The sequence below is a fragment of the Macrobrachium nipponense genome, chromosome 47 (assembly GCF_015104395.2).
Source record: "Macrobrachium nipponense isolate FS-2020 chromosome 47, ASM1510439v2, whole genome shotgun sequence".
Taxonomy (NCBI): Eukaryota; Metazoa; Arthropoda; class Malacostraca; order Decapoda; family Palaemonidae; genus Macrobrachium; species Macrobrachium nipponense.
Genome location: NC_087222.1, coordinates 4,922,925 through 4,939,557, shown reverse-complemented (window position 1 = coordinate 4,939,557; position 16,633 = coordinate 4,922,925). Strand labels below are relative to the sequence as shown.

General features: G+C 43.2%; 1 protein-coding gene across 2 annotated transcripts in view; it reads right to left on the bottom strand.

The window, feature by feature from the left end:
• The window catches only part of LOC135204684 (tigger transposable element-derived protein 1-like), a 65,902-nt gene extending 52,514 nt beyond the window's left edge, over positions 1-13,388 (bottom strand). For both annotated transcript variants that reach the window (XM_064234843.1, XM_064234844.1), the window contains exon 1: positions 13,280-13,388. The gene's annotated coding sequence lies outside the window, so the exon portion shown is untranslated. The remainder of the gene's footprint in view (positions 1-13,279) is intronic.
• Between the last annotated feature and the right edge of the window lie 3,245 nt (positions 13,389-16,633).

Below are 16,633 nucleotides of genomic sequence, written 5' to 3'. Positions count from 1 at the left end.
AAAGAACAATCAAAAAAATAATCCAAAAACACAAGCCAAAAAGCGATTGCCATCCACAGAATACGTCACCAATTCGTAGAAATACAGCGACACAGGGAAGCGAGCGAAAAACCCGACGGCGGACTAGCAACGATGTTGACAGTCCAACTGGCAGAGATGATCTGAGGAATAGAAAATGGGAATGATTCCAAGTACCACCCTGTAAGGGTTGTTAACCACCTAACCGGACACCTACCACTCGGCGGTTGCCGCGAGTTTTGAAAAACCTGCCAGACCGATAGAGACTATAGCTATATATATATATATATATAACTGCCAGGTAAGTTCTATTCATAAAAATAAAGCTTGAAATCGTCGATAAGCATGAGCAAGGCATGCGAGTAAAGGAACTGGCCAAGCACTACAACCGTACAACGTCAACGATCTGCACCATCTTAAAGCAGAAGGAGTCCCTAAAGAAAATTAAGCCAGCCAAAGGTGTCAAGATTATTTCAAAGCGCCGTACAGATGTGCACGAGACAATGGAGAATCTGCTGCTTTTTTTTTTTTGTTGGTGTGGCTGACAGAAAAACAGAACTGCGGAGATAGCGTCACCGAGGGAATAATCTGCGAAAAGGCGCGCAGTATTTTTTTATTTACAACAGCAAACCCCAGGCACTTCAACGGAGGAGGAATCCTTTAAAGCCAGTCGGGGCTGGTTTGAGTAATTTTAAGAAAAAGGACGAGGGATTCACTCCAGTTGTTAGGCATGGTGAGGCAGCAAGTGCTGATGTAAAGGCAGCAGAAGAGTTCGTGAAAACTTTCGCAGAATTCGTGAGGCAGAAGGATTACATCCCCAGCAAATCTTCAACTGCGACGAGAACAGGCTCTTCTGGAAGAAGATGCCGAGGAGAACATACATCACCGAAGAGGAGAAGATGCCAGGACACAAACCTATGAAGGATAGGTTAACCCTCGCCCTGTGTGCAAATGCGAGTGGCGACTCCAAAATAAAGCCACTACTCTTATACCATTTGGAGAACCCCAGAGCCTTTAAAGCACACAAGATAATAAAGGAGAAACTCCATGTTATGTGGAGGGCAAACCCTAAGTCGTGGGTCACCAGGCAGTTCTTTATCGACTGGGTAAACCTTGTGTTTGGTCCTTCGGTGAAGAAATATTTGAAGAACAACAACCTGCCCCTGCGAGCCCTTCTCGTCCTTGACAATGCTCCTGCATCCACCACAGATCGAGGAAGAAATACTCGACGAGTATAATTTTGTGAAGGTTCTCTACCTTTCTCCAAACACCACCTCTATCCTCCAGCCAATGGACCAACAGGTAATATCAAATTTCAAGAAACTCTACACCAAGCACCTGTTTCGTCGTTGCTTTGAGGTGACGGAGAACACAAACCTCACCCTTCGAGAGTTTTGGAAGGACCATTTTAACATAGCAATAGGCCTCAAAATCATCGATATTGCCTGGCAGGGGGTTACGAAACGGACCTTTGACCTCCCTGCTTGGAAGAAGCTGTGGCCTGAAAATGTGGCTGAAAGAGATTTTGAAGGGTTTGAGATTGAGGAAGAAGAGGAGCCAGTGGAGGAAGAGATCTGTCCATTGGCAAGACTATAGGTCTGGAGGTGGATGAAAGAAACATCGAGGAACTCGTTGAGGAGCACTCCGAGGAACTTACAACTGACGAGTTAAAGGAGTTACAAGAGCAACGGCACACAGAACCATTAACTAAAGCTACTTCGGAGGGAGAGGAGACAGAGCTGGAGATTATCAGTACAAAAGAACTCAAGGATATTTTGGCAAAGTGGGAGAGGGTGGCAGGTTTTGTTGAAAAAAACCATCCTGAAAAAATTGCAACAAGTCGTGCGACAGAGCTTTTCAACGACACGTGCCTACGTCGTTTCAGAAACATTCTCAAAGGGAGAATGAAACAGACTTCCTTAGACATGTTTCTTAAGAAAAGGCCTTCAGCTCAAAGTGAGCAAAGTGTGGCAAAAGGGCCGAGAATTAGTGAAAGTGAAGAGAGTGATGAGAATTAAGCTAAAAGAAAACATTTAAAAATAAAAAAAATAAAATAAAAAAATAAAAATAAAATGTTAAGTAGCATTTAAGTTTAAAATATGTAAAGCAATTGTTAAGTAGCATTTAAGTTTAGTTACAACGTAGTGTACATTTATGTACAAATGTAGTGATAGCAAAACAGTCATCCGTCTACCTCCGCCTGTCTCCTCTACCCGCCACCTCCGCTGTCTCCGTTAGCTCAAGTCGTCTCATCTCCAAGGTAAGTAAATTGTATAAAACCTTATTATATCTTCATATTTTCTTTCTATTTTATTTTTATATAATATTTGTTATGTAAACAGCTTTTTTCCTTATGAAATAACAAGAAAATGGAAAATATGAGGTGCCATTTTGAGGGTTGGAATGGATTACGGCCGTTTCCATTATTTCTTATGGGGAAAACTGATTTAACGAGCGAGCATATTAAGTTACGAGCTCGACCACGGAAAGAATTAAACTCGTAAGTTGAGGTTCCACTGTATTTGAAAATTATTAATTCATTCTTTTATCATTAAAAAATTATTGTCACAAAAATAAAATGAAAATAATAGTCATTAGTGAATATTGCTCTAAGAATAAATCCGCGAATTAGTGAATTTTCCTCCAATACGTTTCTCAGAAAAAACCACAAAGTACTGAATCCGAGATTGCTGAACCCAGATCTAGTTGGAGTCCACTATAGATTGTAGCCCATAAACTGAATGATAAACCTGTTTAAATGGATAATCTCAATGATATTCTAATGATTAACTAACAGGGTTATGGTTGCTCTAGGCTTTCTTATAGGCCATAGCCTTCTATAGGGTCTGGTAAAACAGGTTACAGGCAGTCTGTAGACTGCACACTGTAGCATAGCCTGGCCTACTGTAACTTAAGACTGTCTAAATGAATATTTTATTCCTTAATGACTTAAATCCCACAGTCAAATGTAATATATGTAAATGCATACACCCATTAACAACCGAGCTAATTTAAGGATGGCCAATATAAAAGAAAAAGAACAAACTCATCAATGGAAAGAGAAAGGTATGTATATTCACAAGGTATAATAAAAATTCTAACAAAATTTCTGAACCTTCCACAGGAACTTGTAAGTGAATACTTCCCACCCCTAGCAGGCCTCTTTTCCCTGTGACAGTCGTAAGATATACAATAACTTTACAAAGTTATAAGCGTTCTTTCTCATTTTTTTTTTTTTCATTTTTTTTTTTTTTTCATTTTATTTTGACAAATTGAAAATACAGCTCAAACAATATCATTAATGATAAGAAATAAAACCGGGAACAAATTCTTAGCAAATTTACTGTAAAATATTTTCGATGCATACTTGGATGGGAATTTGCAACGACATTCCCCCTTACCACCTCGAGCAAGACTGAGGCCTCTTCCGCTCACACTCTTATAGGGTGACCTGAAGAGTTGCCAATTGTGAGATATGGAACTAGGAACATTTTTCCAGCAAAATTCGTTCAAATTGCATGACGCCAAATCTTGATCGTACTATATCTACAATACCCGTTCACTGCCCTGATGCTATATGTGATCGCATATACTATACGATACCCAAGCTGTGGGGGTTGAGTTAAGGCTATTGGCTTCTATAGGGTCTCATTACTGTAGGCTATAGGAGACAGGCAGCCTGTATCCTATAGCTTATAAAGCCTTAGGAGGAAGGACCCTTAGAATGTCTTAGGTTACATCAGCCAATGCTACAGGCTAAAGTCTACGGCCCTACTATAGCCTACATTGATGAGACCCCATATGAGGCTGTAAGTAAATAATTAAATATTAGTACTATTGCTAAGTATCAGCTTCGTGAATACGCAAGCCATTAGGGAGCCATAGGGTAAAACACTGCTGTGCGGGCATTTGCACGGAGAAATGATTAACTTTTTTACTTTATATTTAATTGGTGAAACAACAATACAATTCAATATTTACGCATACCATTCAAAAGATCGAAGTTTTGTCAACAAAATGAGATATATGAAACCGCCATACAAAGTAAATTAAGCATGTGAAGTCTTCGTAAAATATGCGTTCAAGGCAGTTTTTAAATCCAAAATGGTGTGATATCGTCACATGAACAATCCGGGCATACACTGGCGGACACGTCCTGCCCAGCACTCATTTTAACAATAATTGCGTATATATGTAACGTTTATTAATATTAGGGTAAACAACCAAGTGGACACTCACTGACTACCGCGTTTGTGGCCACCCTCCGAAAAAGTACTTTAACACGTCCTGACACCGGAGATGGTCATCAGTCATGAGTTGTTGGTGGTGGTAGCAGGAGCTCAAGACCTCTACTCTCCTTTCAAAGTAAGTATTTTCTTCAAAGTTAGAAATTAAGGCCATATTTTAAGATTAAAACAGAGGGTAATGAAAAGGGTGGCCAACGCAGTGCACACTACCCCCATGACGCTTTCAAAATTTTTACTTACAACTAAAAATGTTTCTAAGATTGACGTCATCTCGATGTTTTCAGAGTCACTTGTGTCAACAAACTTTCCATTTCCTGTGCTAAATCTGCACACCAGTTGAACCCATAGACGCTGGGGCACTTTCATCACAACAATCGTAAACACGACTTCCAACCACTACTTATCCAAGGGAACTACGGCATTCTTTGCGCTCTTCAATTATTTATCAGTGTTGTCAATTGGTATTTGTTTACCCTCTAAACTGGGTATAAGACTTACACAAAACTGGGGAAATAAGTGAAATTAGCGTATCTATTTGTAGTATATATACATGTTAAAGCAATTTTATCATTACTGCATTACTATGACAACTAGAATTCATGGAAACAGTTTGTAAATGCATCAGCGTATGTGTGAAGCTCCACTAGATTGGCAACTATGAGTATTTTTTCGTTGAGTCGTCTGCTCGTAAGTAAATCAGAAATATTTGTAATTTTTCGGGGTCAATTTGGTTGCAAAAAAGGGATAATAAACATTTTGAAGTAACAAAGTAAAGTTAAACTAAATAATGAGTAAAGTAAACAATTAAGGGAATAAAGCTTTGCACCTCATACGCAGCGTACTCGTGTGCTGCCCGTAACTGTGTTTGTGGAGTGAGCGCTTAGGAACCAGGAACAGCAACATGGTTCAAGTGCAATTTGGTGTGAATTAAGACCAAAATGTGTATAATTACAATCAAATAAGCACTGTGGAGTTTCAGTTGTGATGGCAGTAAGGATAAAACCACCGATTACAAGGTAAAATGAATTTCAGTTCAAACATGACCCCGGGAATAAAAAGTTTCATACTTTCACTAATATATGCAACAGCAAAATGTTTTATTGTGCTGATTACAACTGCAATCTTGAGTAAGATCAATAAACATTACATATATACGCTAACATTGTTCACATGAGTGCTGGGAAGGCTGGGAAAGATGGTGGATTGTCTGTGGTTAGAATGGCCAGTCACGCGACTGCCGCCATATTGGATTTAAAAACTGCCTTGAAAACATATTTTACGAAGAGGTCACATGCTTATTTTAGTTCGTATGAGGCTTTCATATATTACATTATGTTGTCGTAACTTCAAACTTTTGAATGGTATGCTTAAAGATGTAATTGTAATCTTGTTTAACCAATTAAATATAAAGTGAATAAGGCCGAGCCACACGATGACGATGGATCAACTGCGGTTGTTTACCCTATGAAACCGCCATACAAAGTAAAATAAGCATGTGAAGTGTTCGTAAAATGTGTGTTCAAGGCAGTTTTTAAATCCAATATGGCGTGGTATCATCGCATGAACAATCTGGGCATACACTGGCGGACATGTCCTTCCCAACGCTCATTTGAACAATAATTGCGTATAGGTAAACAATCACGGACGATCCACCATCATCACGCTGGCCGGGTCTTATTCACCTGATATTTAATTGGTGAAACAAGAATACAATTACAAGTCTAAGCATATCATTCAAAAGAATGATATGCTTAGAAGTTTTGTCAACATAATGTGATATATGAAAGCCCCATCCGAACTAAAATAAGCATGTGACACTCTTCGTAAAATATGTTTTCAGTGCAGTTCTAGTCACGGATGGCAACCATCTTTCCCAGTTTTCCCAGCACTCATTTGAACAATGTTAGCGTACATATGTAACGTTTATTGATCTTACTCAAGATTGCAGTTGTAATCAGCTCAATAAAACAACATTTTGTTGCCTATATTAGTGAAAGTATGAAACTTGTTATTCCTGGGGTCATGGTTTGAACAGAATTCATTTTTACCTTGTAATCGGTGGTTTTATCCTTACTGCCATCACAACTGAAACTCCACAGTGCTTATTTGATTGTAGGGCCATCTCCTACCTCGCCCATCAGACGGCAAACCTGTGGGCCAACTTGGTTCTCCGTCGTAGGGACACTGTCCTTACACGAGTAGCCAAGGGGGCCGGGCGTGAGGCGGTAAATGGACTCCGTAACGGACCAATGAAGAGTTCCTCCGCTCTCTTTCCCGGAGAGATGGTGGACACTGCGGTGGAAAGACGGCGCACTGATGACAGTGACCGTCTGGTTCACCAGGCAGTTACGAAGGTTTCTGGGCAACCTCGTACAACTGCGGCTAAGCCTAAGAGTTTAGCTAGCGCTTCCTCGGCTGCTAAGACGGCTGCTCCATCGAAGCCCCCCCGAGGAAAGACTCTTCCTGCTTCAACTTCTGCTAAAAGGAGGGGCCGTAACCAGCCTCCTCCCAGCCCTCCTTTCCCCGAGAGGTGCTGGGAAGAAGTCGAAGCGAGGTGGGAAACGCTAGGGTCGGCGTTCCCTTCCCCCTCACCAGCTGCCGGAAGTGGGGGGGTGCCTAGCGACCATTGGGCAACTTGGCAGCGCTACGGTGCCGAGACCTGGATAGTAGACGTCCTTCGGGAGGGATATCTACTACCCTTCGAATCTCGGCCACCCCTCACCTCCAACCCGGTCCATCTTCAGACATATGTTCTAGGATCCTCAAAGGACGACGCTCTTCGGCAGGAGATCAAGACCATGCTGACCAAACGAGCTGTAGAAGTCGTAGTAGATCGGTCACCGGGTCTTTTACAGCCGCCTTTTCTTAGTGGAGAAGGCATCGGGGGGCTGGCGCCCGGTGATAGATCTCTCTCCCCTGAACCGATTTGTTCGCCAGACTCGGTTCAGATGGAGACGGCACGTTTCCGTGCTCGACTCATCAGGGAGAACGACTTCATGCTTTCAGTGGACCTGAAGGATGCGTATTTTCAAATACCCATCCATCAGTCCTCCAGAAAGTACCTCCGCTTCATCTTCGACGGGACGGTCTACCAATTCAGGGCACTTTGCTTCGGTCTATCAACCGCCCCACAGGTGTTCACGAGAGTGTTCACGCTGGTGTCTGCTTGGGCCCATTCGCACGGGATACGTCTTCTGAGGTATCTCGACGATTGGCTGGGTCCTGGCGAGCTACCGCTCGCAGTTGCTGCAGGACAGGGATCGACTTCTAAAGTTTTGTCGCGATCTGGGGATCGTGATAAACTACGAGAAGTCCGATCTCGAACCCAAGCAGAAGATGAAGTACCTGGGTATGCTGATCGATACGGTAGCAGCTCAAGTCCGCCCCGCAGACTTGAGGATCAGCAAATTCAGGGAGGCAGCCGGCCAGTTCCTGTCTTGGCAGGAACAGGCAGCTCAGCAATGGCAAGTCGTGATCAGCCACCTGTCGTCACTCGAAGAGTTAGTCCTCACGGACGTCTTCACCTGCGGTCTCTCCAGTGGAGACTAAGGGAGAGTTGGTCGGCAGGTAAGGATCCACCTTACTTCCCCGTGTCCATCACGGAGAATGGTGAGGCAGGACCTAGCCTGGTGGCTCGACGACAGGAACCTCTTAAGAGGGGTGCCTCTACGCACTCCCCCCCCGGAGATGCTGCTGTTCTCAGACGCATCGACCGAGGGATGGGGCGCACACTGGAGGAGTTGCTGGCTGCAGGTGTGTGGGACCATCACGACAAGCACCTTCACATCAATGTCCTAGAACTCAAGGCGGCGTTTTACGCTCTCCAAGATTTCCAAGACGCCGCTTGATGGACACTCGGTGGTGTTGATGTGCGACAACACCACAGTAGTGGCATACGTCAACAAGCAGGGGGGCCTAGTGTCTCTCCCGCTACACCAGTTGACTGTGCAGGTGCACGAGTGGGCCACGGCTCACTCAATAGAGCTGTCAGCACGCTACATTCCAGGCAAGAGGAATGTAGTAGCAGACACGCGCAGCCGTCGGGATCAGGTGATAGGGACCGAGTGGTCCCTACACCCAGAAGTGGCGGAAAGGCTCTTCAACCTGTGGGGGCGTCCGGTCATAGACCTGTTCGCCACCCGGCACAACCAAAAACGTCAAGTTTTTTGTTCAGCCGTGCCGGACCCATGGGCAGCTGCAGAGGACGCTCTTCAACACCCCTGGGACAACCTCTTTGTCTACGCCTTTCCTCCTTTTGTCTGATTCGGAAAGTGATCAGCCGAGCGCTAGTCACTCCCAATCTCAGGATTGATCCTGGTGGCTCCCAAACGACCTCAAGCCGTTTGGTATCCGGACCTGCTGGCTCTTCTTGCGGAAGAACCGACAGAGATGCCTCACTGGCACAACCTTCTAGCCCAGCCACACGTAGAGCGGTACCACCGGGCAGTCCAGTCCCTACAACTTCACGGCTGGCTGTTATCCACCATCTCTTGCGAACGAGAGGCTTTTCTCGCAGCGCAGCAACAGAGATGGCTGGACACGTCCGACAGTCCTCTGCAGCTGTGTACCAGGGGAAGTGGGCCGTCTTCTGTGGTTGGTGTCGTAGACGAGGTCTATCTCCTCTCAGAGCCACTCTTCAGCAGGTAGCGGATTTCCTCGTGTTTCTTCGCCGAGAGAGAAGCTCCTCTCAGTACCCACAGTTAAAGGATATAGAGCAGCACTGGCGCTCGTCCTAAAACTGAGGGGGACTGGACATCTCGAACTCGTTCGAGATCTCCTTGCTATGAGGAGCTTCGAAAGGTCTTGCCCACCCAAGGGAACTCAGGCCCCCTGAGTGGGATGTGACTCTCGTCCTTAGGAGTTTGACTCGAAGACCATTCGAGCCACTCCGAGAGTCGTCAGACAGGGATCTGACCCTCAAGACCCTCTTCTTGCTGGCCCTGGCATCGGCGAAGAGAGTAGGGGAACTTCATGGTCTGTCCTTCAATGTTAAACATTCCAGGGGCTGGGGATCTGTGACGCTCGATTTCGTCCCGAATTTCGTAGCTAAGACTCAGAATCCGTCGATCCCTGACGACAGGTTCGAGTCTTTCACGATCCCCTCCCTAATGGATTTCACCGACAACGATACGGATGAGATGCTGCTTTGTCCTGTGAGGGCGCTACGGCGCTATCTGAAGAAACTCGACACCTCAGGCCTGAGTGTCGACGCCTCTTCGTTAGCACTGGGGTTACCAAGAAAGAAGTATCCAAGAACACCGCTTTCTTTCTGGCGGTGCGTGAGGTGATCAGGAGGGCGTACGAGGCTGATGGTAGTGACGACATCCGTACGCTCCGACCGAGAGCCCACGAAGTCAGAGGTATTGGACCCTCTTTGGCGTTCCGTAAGAACTTCTCCGTGGCGCAGGTCCTGAAGGCAGGTGTCTGGGCCAACCAGACTACCTTCACGTCCTTCTACCTTCGGGATATTGCCCACAAGTCCTTGGATACTTTTTCCTTGGGACCTGTGGTGGCTGCTCAACACGTTGTGTAAGCTTACCCAGCACCCGAGCAGGCAGAACAGCATCGATTCCTGGTGTGACTGTAGGAATGAATGGTTGAATGAGAGTGCGACTGGCTTCTCTTCTCCATCTTTCTCTCTCTCTACCTGTGGGCAGAGGGTCATGGTCGTCACCATGCTGGGAAGGAATTCGATGCAGGTAAGCTACTCGACCGAGCCCCAGTCTATCCCTTTAGTTAGGGATAGAAGCAAATATCCTCCACTCCCTCCTACAAGGGGGAAGGAGTGGATGCCTACTTGAGACAAACCCATAACTTTAAGTTGGCTCTTGTAATGGAGCAAGTTCTTACTTGCTGGTACAACGAGATATGCTTGCCTCTCTCTTAGTACTTGGCTCAGAGGTCTGACCATTGATCCTGCGGTGCACACCCCGATCAATCGGACAGAGGTTTGGATCCCTCCCTTGCTCTTACGACCAGGGAGGCATTCCTAAGGTTGGACGCAACACAGTCTGTTCACCAAAAAGACTCAGATTCCTCCCACCAAGAAGTGAGTCTTCCTATTGTTAAAGGACCGAGGGTTTGTATTACGTATCGGAACAAATGACAATTTGTCGAAAATTGCATTTTTCCTAACTATACAAACCTGAGGTCCTTTACATATAGTCCCACCTCATACCACCCCTCACTCTGCAACTTTTTGCATGGGCCTAAAGCAAAAGTGATTCTTCACCGCCCGGGCGCGCGGCGCGCGCACGATCGGACAAGCAGTTAACTACCGTTCTCCCCTTGTTCGAAGCTTACGACCGTCCCAGCTGCCGCTAGTTACCTTCCTATTGTTAAAGGACCGAGGGTTTGTATTACGTATCGGAACAATGTTATTTTACACATTTTGGTCTTAATTCACTCCGCATTGCACTTGAACCACGTTGCTGTTCCTGGTTCCTAAGCGCTCACTCCACAAACACAGTTACGAGCAGGAGACGACGACGCTGCAAAGTTTTATTCCCTTAATTGTTTACTTTACTCATTATTTAGTTCTACTTTACTCATTATTTAGTTCAACTTTACTTTGTTATTACATAAGGTTTATTTAATTCATGTCTATTATCCCTTTTTTGCAACCAAATTACCCCCAAAAATTACAGATATTTCTAAAGTAGATACAATCCAATATTTCTAACCTTGTCATACATCTGGCTGCACTTTTCATTGATTTAAATCTATATTAGTATTTTGATTTTTTTAAATAACTGTATGCCAGAAATAAATGTAACCTTTAATGTTTGCATGCTAAGAATGGCAAAATCATCGTTGCCACATTAGTGGAGCTTCACACATATGCCAATGCATTATTATAAACTATTTCCATGAATTCTAGTTGTCATAGAAATACAATAATGATAAAATTGCTTTAATGTTTATGTATATATACTTCCAATACATAGGCTAATTTCACCAATTTCCACGTTTTGTGTAAGTCTTATACCCAGTTTGGAGGGTGAACACATACCAATTGGCAACAGAGAGAGAGAGAGAGAGAGAGAGAGAAAGGAAGGTGAAGGAAGGAAGGAGGACAGGGGTGGCGGTGGAGGTGGGGGGAGAGCGTAGGTAGAGCTTTTTATGCGTGTTCGTGTTCGTATCCATTCCTGGATAATGGAGTTTTTGTCTCTTGGTACAAGGACAAGTGTCGTTATTCTTCACAATTAGTGATTCATGATACCCTTATAAATTACGGCACTGGGTGTAATACACTATAGCAAAATCTCGTTCTGATACGAGTGTTCGTTACAGAAATATAGCCAAAAAAGGTGCTTGCACTGTCTCTGAAACCCATAGTAGGTATGCTGCTTAGTTGTCAATCAAGTTTTTTGTAATCAAGTATTTTTTACAAGCTAGCTATTGTATAAATTTGTATTTTTCTCAATCAAAACATATGCCCCTCAATGCTAACTTTCATCTATTAACGACTTTCTGGTCATTGCGAATTCGGCCCCATTAATTTCTTATGGTGCGAAAACAGACAGAGGCCCAGGGACCGAAAGCGATTGCGTCACACTACGGCAGTAAAACATCTTCATATATCCAAAAAGTAAATAATAAAGATATATATGCGCATTACAATTATAACAATTAATGAAAAGCTGATAACAATTGCATGAATAACTGGTAAACTGTTCTGCAAGAAAGTTGAGTATAGCAATTCATTTACAATAGGTACAAAAGTCAAGATGTCGTGACGTCATAATACAGGACTTAAGTAAAAGAACGTTCTAATCCCGAAAAATAATTACTTAAATTTGTGTTAGAATCGAGTTACTTTTTCAATAACGAATATTTTCAAATTAATCATCATAAATTGTAAAATATTGATGTTTTACTATTTATTTAAATAATTATCTAGTACACGCTTCGTCGTATTCTTCTACCAAAACAGTAGTTTCCTTAAAAACATCGTGCCCAGTGACAGTGTTCCGATTATTGTGATGAAAGTGCCCAAGCGTCTATGGGTACAAGTGGTTTGCAGATTTATCACAGGAAATGGGAAGTTTATTGACACAAGCGACTCCACAAACATCGAGATGGCGTCAATCTTCTAACATATTTAAGCGTAAGTAAAAATTTCGAAAGCGTTTTGGTGAGATTTGCACTGCATTGGCCACCCTTTTCACTACTCTCTGTTTAATGCTTTAAATTTGGCCTTAATTTCTAACTTTGGAGAAAATACTTACTTCAAGAGGAGAGTAGAGGTCTTTAGCTTCGTCCCTCGCCAACAACAAGCCACGACTGATGCCCATCTCCAGTGTCACGACGCGTTATAAGTACTTTTTCGGAGGGTGGCCTTCCATGACCGACGGTGTGTTGGGCCAGTCCATGCTGTTGTTTACCCTATACGTAACGTTTATTAATATTACTTAAGATTGTAGTTGTAATCAGCACAATAAAACAACATTTTGTTGCCTATATTAGTGAAAGTATGAGACTTCTTATTCCCAGGGTCATGTTTGAACTGAAATTCAATTTTACCTTGTAATCGGTGGTTTTATTTTTACTGCCATCACAACTGAAACTCCACAGTGCTTATTTGACTGTAATTGTACACATTATGGTCTTAACGGTTCAGTGTCCGCCTGTCCATACAGCAGTGTTTTACCCTATGATCAAAGGGGCTAAGGATATCTATCATAAATGGAACCATAGGCTACCACCCTAACGTACCTTAACCTAACCTAGTAGGCCGTGTTACTCAGCCTCCCCCGTAAACCGAGGCTAGGTTAATTACAGTCGACCCACACGATTAACAGAAAATTCTTAACAAGAAGCAACGAAAATGCTACAGAAAGACTCCATGTCCAGATAATGGCCGACGCGGAGTTGGTCCTCCCAAAATACCATGTAGTAGTAATATCATATATAGGCGGCAGGAGCACTTCCTTCTATGCAGTCTATACCTAGTCAATATACAGTGTCTAAACGGACAATCTATAATCGGTAACCTGTACTAGGTAACTCACCGCATTATATGACGGGAAATTGACAGAAGATTTCGTAGACGTTTAGATAAAGGTCAAGTCCTCTTATCAATGGCGTTGGTTTTTGTTTACATGTTTAGGGCGTCTTCCATTTGACGGTGTTTATGTTTTTGGGGTTCTGGTTTGGAAGTTTTTCGTTAACTCTGATAAGTCAACTAGTGGATAATTGTTAACAATCAGTGTGAAATAAATAACAATTTAGGTATTTGACTAATTTTTTGGATAATTTAGTGGTAATTAAAACATATAATGGATTCGGTGACTGGGGATTTGTTAACCTTTTGGGCGTCGCCTCCTGAACATTCCGTTTGATGTTTTGATTCAAACCCCACTGATAAAAATAGGGAGTTATATTTAATTAGTGGAATATTAATTAAAAACGTAGATAATCTGTTTATCTAAGAAATAATAAGACTAAAGTTGATAAGGACTTCGGCCAATGGCATTGGTTTGTATGCAAGTTTAGGCGTCGAGACATTTTTTCATTTTATACTTCAGGTTTGAATTGGCGCCTTAATGTGAATAAACGAATATATTGCAGTAACCAATGAATATTAATAGTAGTAAAATATAGATAATATACATAATTGAAATTAATGCAAAACATGATGAACAATAATGATAAGAGGACCTTGGTCCAAGCTAAGGGGTCGTCTCCTAAACAGTTTCGTTTATGGTTCCGGATAAAACTTATGTTTGGATTAAAACATAATAATAAAAAGGGATGATAAAATATAACTGGGAAAACATGAATGACAAAAATCGTTAATTTATTTAGTTAATTAGCGGGAAACTGGGGCAAATAAGGATAATGACTTCGGCATTGGTTTGTTTACATGTTTACACGTCCTCTACTTAACGTTGTTTTCGTTTGCTGTTCATAGATCCATGTCCGAACAAGTGGGCCCTTGTGGGCAACTACACAAGATGTGATTCATATTTTGGATTGGTTCCCCACAGGGGCATTCAGTACCATTTGTGTAGCCCCATCTCTGGAGGTTGACCCCTCCCTGTCCTACCAACTTTTGTTCTTCCTCTATTCAGGGTGACCCATTTCCTTATGGTGAGGGAGAATCCATGGGGCAGGTCTTCACTAGGGTCAGGAAGGGCATTGGTAGTCTGACAGTCGCTCTCTCTCCATTTCTGTAGTCTGTATTTTGATAGGTCTGGGGTCTCTAGTTCTTTCACTGTATGAAGCTCTTACGTGATTTCAGACACCTTGTTACACGATGGTTGTAGAGTGGGTGCCTGGGATCATTTGCTTGTTTGGTCTTTTCCTTTCTAGCCATGGCATCTCGACGGATGTTAGGTGGTGCGATGCTGTCTAGTCTATACAAAGCTGGCAGGGGTGTTGCACTCACTGTGCCAGTGATTAGTCGGCAGGCTTTATTTAGCTCGATATCCACTCTTCTGGCGTGACTTGATCTTTCCCACACAGGAGCACAATATTCTGCAGTGGAATAACAGTGCTAGGCCCGTTTGCTTTAAAGCTTTTGCATCTGCGCCCCACTTGGTGAATGCAATTTTGCTCAGGAGGTTATTTCTGGTGGCCACTTTTTTTTTTTTTTCTTGAGCTTGTTGACATGCTCCTTGAAAGTCAGTGTTCTATCAAGAGTGATGCCAAGATAGACTGGGAGCAGATGGTTTTCCAGTTCCTCGTTATCCCATTTTATTTTCAGCTTTCTGTAGTATGCCTGCTGGTTGTTCAGATGGAATGAGCATACATGAGTTTTCATGGGGTTTGCTTTGAGGTGCCATTTTTTTTATAATAGTCAGAGAGAGATGATAATGAATGCAGAGATCGTCAGCATACATAAGCCTCCGGATGCCCTGGAGTTGTGGTAGGTCATTTGTGTAGATGTTGAATAATAACGGGGCTAGTAAAGAGCCCTGTGGGAGACCATTTGTCTGCTTCATCCACCTACTTTTCCTGCCGTCCATTTCCACCTAGAAAGGTTTGTTTTCTAAAGCTCCGCACACACTATGCATCATGATGTTCGCAGTGTTAGATGGATGCGTTGAAAAACGGCTTATTCAACACGAAGCAGCATCACCAACGTGCTGTTGGGGCCGAGCCATTTCATTGCGCAGCTTAGTGATGCACCAACGTTGGGGGGAGGATGGCCGCTCACCACCACCCGCCAGACCCCTTGAATTACTGAAGGAACATCCATCTGTTTGGAACATCAAATGCAAGCATTACAAGATGAGAAACATCAGGAGTGCACGCTTGGAAACCATAAAATCAGAGTTATCGAGTTTTGTAAACTGTACATTGCGGAATGAAGACATTACTAAAAAGCTGCACACCCTGAAGACACAATTCTACAGGGAAATGTCTGCAATCAAAGCATCACAGAAGTCTGGAGCTCCGAAGTTATGGTGTTTTGATGAGCTGTGTTTCTTGTAATAAAAAAATATTTATGTACTTTGTACCTATATTTGAACCTTACTTTCAAATAATCCTCCCTAAGGACATTATAGATGGCTTCACAGGTTTCGGGATGATTAGATCGAGGCTCTGTTTTGAAATCCTGGTTGATTATTGGAGGCTTGCATACGATCCTCCAGCTGCAAGAACGAGCTCCTGGTGATATGCTGTCTCGAAAGCTGGTGTCCTGCTTACAGATATATGGTTCAATTTATTTCCAACAATTTATAAAATGCAACGATTGGCATTCTTGTGTAATTTTCAGTCTGTTGGATTTTCGACTTGTAGCTCCAAAAATATTTCATAGAAGCCTCCCTTCAGAGGTCGCTGAGAAAGTCATTGCATACACCACAAGGTTCTACGTTTCTTCCTCAAAAGTTTCTTTTTTGCAGCACACAGAGCAACTACACCCCACAGTAGAGTCTCCTGGCAAAGTACATCATAGGCAGACATCCTGCCGTTGAAAGCTGAACTGCGAGAACAAGTGAGCAGTGTTGCAGTACAGTTTGGCCGCTATTAATATTTTTCAACACCACTACTGCATCACGTAGCTGATACGTGATGGCATAGTGTGTACCAGGCTTAAGAGTGATCCAATGGTGAGGATTTGGGTCATTTGGGCTACCTTGAAGAGAAGAGCTCTCTGGTTGACTGTGTCATAGGCAGTTGTGATATCGACAAACACAGTGCCTGTAATTTGTTTGTTCTCGAATTCATCCTCTATGAATTGTGTTAGGTTCAAGACCTGACTGCAGCATGATCAGCCTGGTCGAAAGCCTGCTTGATCTGGTGTTAGTTGCTCCTCGATGGTAGGGTCTAGGTGGGACATTATCATGCGTTCATAGTTTGTAGGTGATGCAAAGTAAGGATATTGGTCGGTAGCTTTTAGGCCGGCCACTCACATC